This window comes from Alligator mississippiensis, chromosome 3 (genome assembly GCF_030867095.1).
Source record: "Alligator mississippiensis isolate rAllMis1 chromosome 3, rAllMis1, whole genome shotgun sequence".
Lineage (NCBI taxonomy): Eukaryota > Metazoa > Chordata > Crocodylia > Alligatoridae > Alligator > Alligator mississippiensis.
Window position 1 is genome coordinate 278,916,760 of NC_081826.1, and position 6,000 is coordinate 278,922,759.

Consider the following 6,000-nt stretch of genomic DNA (forward strand, 5'->3'; position numbering starts at 1 on the left):
CAAGCAAAGTAATTTCTGGATTTCTTGACATAAATTTGCTATGTAAACAAAAATCTGAATTAAAAAAAAAATGTTTTGCGTAGTGATGCTGTACTATGATTAACATAACTATTCCAGCAGTGCACTGCAATGTTTCATTGCTGGAATGCAAATTTATGAATGGATGTAGCTAGCTGTAACAGCTGAAATCCATTTCTAGATATATAGTTTACATCTTGCCCTCCATAAATCTATTGCCTAACTACTTTTTCAGAAGGCATTTAGAAAGCCCAAGTTTTACAAAAGGAGTTTTTAAGGGAATATCATGTAATTGCTTTTGGAATTCCTGTAGAAGTTAGGTGCATTTGTTCATGTGTTATTCTTTTGGAATTTTAGAACATAGTAATTTGTTTCTTAACAATGTTGCTCACATCTACACATGTTGCTTTCACACATCTCTTTACCATTACCCTTCTCTATCTTTCCACACCCCTTTAGATTTTATATATACATAAATATATACACCTATACTTTTAAAAGTGAAAGCGCTTATAATATTTACTTGTTCTTTACATAACTTGTTGAAGAATAAAAAAAAAAATAGTTGTTAGGTTGAGTTTAAGGTTTCAACTATTACATACAGCATTACTAAGCTTTGAAGTATGTGTGTCTGAGATTTTTCTTCAGAACAATCAGTTTGCAGTATTTTATAGCAAGCTTACAGATTCACCCGGTCCCCTTTTTCTCTCCTAGACCATTAAAGCAACCTCATCCCAATGTGGTATTTCTAATTAAGATTAACATCATGAAAAAGCCTTAAGTATAGCCAAGTAATCATTACAGAGCAACTGATCTAGAAAAGTATTTTGCAGATGACGAGGGTGAAAAGCAAAAACTACTGAAACAATAAAACAAACACCAAGCTCACCTTTTCAAATTCTGCCAGACTCCTCGGGTGCAAGAAAACCAGCAAAGTAAATTTCCCAGTAAGGTGAAGTAGAGTTGCGAAATTCAGTGAGCAAGAGACAGAGAAGGATAACGATATGCATGTGTTCTCAGTACAGCAACTTACTATTTCTGTAACTTAAGAAAAGGGGAGGGGACTATTAGCCCAACTCTGGAAAAAAAATTGAAAACCCAACAGAAGAGGGGAAAAAAGCTGAGCTTCTGGAATATTGATTAGTTTTGGCACAGTAAAAACAGGGTCGTTTTCTTTGTTTTTCCCTTTAGACCACTTTCACGCTTTGTCAGTTCAGCTTCATTAGAAATGCAAAATCAGGACCCAGGAAGAATTGAAGAATGACACACACATACACAACCCAGAAAGCTGGAAGCCTTCTTGATTAGACATTTCAAACGGAGTCTGTGAAACCTAAGCATAATTATATAACATTATTCCAATATTTTTTAAAATGATGAAATATGAGGCTATTCTGCTCTGAAAAGAAAAAAAAAGCAAACATTGTGGTTTGGAGCTTTGAAGTGTTTTCTAATCCTTAATGATAGTTATTTAAAGAAATGACTTTTTTGTGGGGTGGGGAACTACCCTCATATCTCTCAAGAGCAACTGGCAGAAAAATAGGATCAGATATTATTCTTTGTAATTTCCACGTAAATATTTGAAAAGCAAGATGAGGCTTGTAGTTCAGAGGAAGTCCCATCCAGCTTAGATTACTTTCAGTGTAGTGTGTGAATTATAAAAGGAAATATACTAAATACCCAGATTTCCCCAAGAAACCTGTGGCTTTTGGCTCTTTTCTGTTTTGTTCTTTTCTTTCTGTTCTTTTCTGTTCTTTTCCTGTCTAGTTTTCACAATTGGAAGGATACTTTCTTTGAGGGGGAGAGAGGGGTTGATCTCATAAGAAAAGAAGAAAAAAATGAATATTCTGCTGTTTAGGAGAAGATTTTAATTTTACATGCTGGTTTGGTCTTTGTAAGATGCTGTGTGATCACGCCAAGTTTTCTATGTACTGGAAGCTTTTGGATGATTCCTGAGCTGTGAATTTGTATTAAGACCTCAGGATGAAAACAGTTGCAATATGTGCTAAGAATATTATTACATGCCACACTGATTAATTCTACTATTATATCAAAGGATTGAACATTGATTAATATGCTTTTTCTAAAAAAGTTATAAAATAGGTTCTAATCCTCTTCCAGACTAGACATCATGCAAAGATAAAAGAACGTTAGAAAAAATGGAATTTGTGGGATTAAAATTACATCCCAAAAACCACACTAATGGTTTTGCTTTCTTCTGTAGGGAGCATTTCTATGTTCACCTTGTTAATGTGCCTGATTTCAGCTCACATTATAGATCTGAACTGAGGAGTTTCGCAAAAGATTTCTATCTTTTTCCCTCTTTTAATGAGTAAATGGGAAATTACTGTTTACTCTTCAAGAACAAAAATGCTTTTAATTAATTTAGGTTCAGATTCTGAATATGGCCTAAAGAATCTGGCACTTAGATAACATATGAGTAAAGAAAACCAACATGAAAACTGAACTCATTTTAAACAGAATGAAGTAGATTATAAATATAGGTTTAGTGAATTAAAATGATCTTATTTATTATCCATTTTAATAAAAAGAGCAAGAGAGAGTGGATAATTTGTGATGTTGCATGTTGAATAGTGATTTTTCTTTGACCTAACTTGTTGGGCTTTATCTCCTGATCAGAGTTCCTATATAGCCCATCCATCAACTTGAAGGTGTTTTTCATACTGCCATTTTAAATACTTTCATCATCCAGCCTGAAATAGGAATTTGACCTTATAACTGACCTGGCCTTAGTGATCTGCTTTTGTTTGAGTTTCCGTTTGGAGGCCGGCAAGCCATCTGTGGAACTTCCCAAACGGGGACTTGAACCTGTACTTACTGAAATGAACTCTAAAGCTCCCACTGATTTCAATGGAACAAGATCAGGCACCAAAGCAGGTGATTTGGATGTTGTCATTTCATTTCCAGTGAGTTTTAGGAGTGTGTAATGTTCTCCCATGAAAGAAAATTAATTGACCATTGAGACTTAATGAGAAAGTGAACAAAAGGTGGTCTCACAGTTTAGCATTTTAAATTCAGCCCATGATCATTTTTTTTTTTTTTAGTTCTTGGTGCGTGTTATCTTGGTAAAACATATTATATAAGTCATTATTGTTTCTGCTCACAGCAACATACCACTGAGTAATCTTTGAGTATCCTGTGATTGATGGAATTTTCTCTTTCTGCCTGTATATGTTCCTACTATGTTTTACTCTGACACCCCAATTTAAATAAAATCTGTTATCGCTGTGTGAAATGACACAGTACAGTATAAAGAAAAAGGGGGTGAATTGTTTTAAATAACTGGAGATAGTGTGTGAGCCACAGTGAAGCACACAAAGTGATATTCACTTCAATGTACTCATTAAGTTTTCACTATACATACAACAAAACTGGCACTAGAATTAGTTTTTAAATTTTATCTGTTAAGCAGTTGTGCCTTGGTCAATAAATTCCAGTAATTCTAGTGGTTTCCTTGTTTCTGGGAATAGTTACTTAAAACCGGGCAACATTTGACTGAAGTTAGTCAACAGAAGGAATATAAGAAAGAAGAGCCAGCATGTCTTGTGGTGAGAATAAGGGAATGTGAATCAGGAGAGTTGTAATATATGCCACTGAGTCATTATTTGGCACTAGCAAAATAACATGAATTTCTGTGTGCCTCAATTTCCCTTGGAGTGGAATGGAAATAGTGCTTTTGAAAAAGCACCATCTTAGGTCTCATTAGGGCCCATCACCAAAGTATGTGAGGGCTTTTGCCAACAGTTTGAGGTAGATCCTTGGTTGAAAGGTACCATGTTAACCATAGAGTATTGTTGTTATCTCTCAAGAGACATATCAAACAGCAACCCACTCAGGTCAGCTCTAGAAAACATAAGAGAGCAACAAATAACAAACTTCAGTATTAGCAGCTTCATTTCTTGAATAATAACAGAAAATGTAACACAGATGAGTATGTTGATTCCTTTTGAAATATACCGTTAAACTATTTGAAGTGAGTGCATTCTTCTCATTAAGCAGATTAGCACTAGGCACTTGTGCAGATTATTTTATAACAAAAACAAACAAACAAAAAAACCAGAATAGAAATTGCATTAGAATTGGTTCTTATATATAGTTTCTGATCTATTAGATAATATTCTTACTAATCATCCTGAGGCCTCAGAGCACCTTAATCATATAGCTAAGTAACATGAACTTGCTGTCCTGATGGGAAAGTTGAGATTCATAAATGTTATGACTAGTTCATTATGACAAAGTGGCAGAGATAGGGCACATAGTAAGACCTCTTGAACTTATGCCTAACCCCTTATCCATGGAGCCACGTTGCTTATTCTGTTTTAGATTGTTTTGGAAGCTTTATGTCTCAGTCTGGGTATGTTAACATGGGAGAGTTTGTGGGTAGATGAAATATTGTGGGTTTTTCTATTGAAAGCTGTTCAGTCATCCTCTGTTTATTATAGTGGAATTTAATATACCTGTATTTTGGCTGAACTTATGTGGAGACTGTGCTATACTAATCATTAACTATCAAATCCAGATTTTGTTATTGTTAATGTCAAAATTCATATTGAAGCCAGCAGGGCCCAAATATGGCTCTTTCCTTTATGTGCTCTATAAACATTGGAGAATATGTTAACAAAGCCTATCTAATACTTTAATACTTGGGGTTTTCTTCCACTTAAACAAATGCTCTAGTGTTGAAAGTATGAAAGAGGGAATCAAATTTCAATTCATACCAAAAATAAAGGGCATTTTTACATGTGTTCTGAGAGGCGTGCTAATTAAAAGCACCTGAGTATCATGTGTATCAGTGTCCCTGCACTGAAGAATGGCAGCAGGGCGCTTTGAACTAAAGGTTATCCAATGAGCACTTCACTGCCATTTTTCAGCGTGGGGCTGCTGATACATGTGATGCTATAATCTGTCAGAGTCTGTTAATTTTCGTGCTCCAGCAGACTTGATTATGATGTGCTGGATTTCCAGTGCATCAGAGCAAACTCCCTGCACATGTCTAGGAGCCCCAAATAGCTAGGTTTTCTGTAGGGGTATTCTGGAATTTCCTTCATGGGTAAGAGGTACTGTTTGATTGTATTTGAAAACATAAGGCATCACCTGACAAGATAAAATTACATGCTCTGAAAACTACTGAGTTTATGTAGACTATGTGATATCTTATAATTGAACATACCTGATTCCATGGTTAGTTATGTTATGGACAACTGCCTATTTGATTTTGCCTTGGGATTGCTTTAATTTAATTTACCAGACAAAATTTTTAAAAAAGTTCGTGCTTGCCAGTTTTTACCTTGCAGGCATACCCAATGTCTTCTATTCAAATAGCAGGGGCCATCTGAAAAATCAGCTAATGGTGACCGTTTTATGATGACCATGATATGTCATGTTATTTTAAAGTTCCTGCACTGACTTGCATTCTTCCTGTGGTATGGATTGGGTACACATTTTTTCTATGTAATCTGCCATACCAGAAACAAGAGTGCTTGCTGTCCTATGCAGGATGAGGTTCAAACCCAATCCTTTATTTATTACTTAACCATATATATTAATCTGAAATCCTTTTCTACAATAGTTATGAATAACTGAAATTCTATTATTTAGGTAATATTTTCATGGGTGTTTGTAAACATCAATGCAGAACTGTGTTAGCAAACAAGGTTCCCTTTCACAAAATGTATGTGTTTGGTTGGAAGCCTCCATTTTCCCTTCAGTGCAAATCAACATTTACAGCCAGAGAAGTTGGAGTGGTAGTATCTTTTAGGATAGTGCATCATGTTGTCTATGGTGCTCTAATGTGTTCTGAGAGTCAGTGCAAAACATGGCAAGGGGGATATAGTTCAGTTATAATCTGAACAATTTTCTTGGCAAGAACAACAAGAAATTTTTCTCCCAATGGAGGATTCTAGCATCAACCCTGCAGGAGGATGGGGTTGGGGAGGCAGCATACATTAAGGGTACGTGCAG

General features: G+C 35.4%; 1 protein-coding gene across 1 annotated transcript in view; it reads right to left on the reverse strand.

Moving 5' to 3' along the window:
• SLC1A3 (solute carrier family 1 member 3) overlaps positions 1-1,266 on the reverse strand; it is a 110,781-nt gene extending 109,515 nt beyond the window's left edge. Inside the window, exon 1 of the mRNA XM_059725219.1 lies at positions 908-1,266. The gene's annotated coding sequence lies outside the window, so the exon portion shown is untranslated. The remainder of the gene's footprint in view (positions 1-907) is intronic.
• Between the last annotated feature and the right edge of the window lie 4,734 nt (positions 1,267-6,000).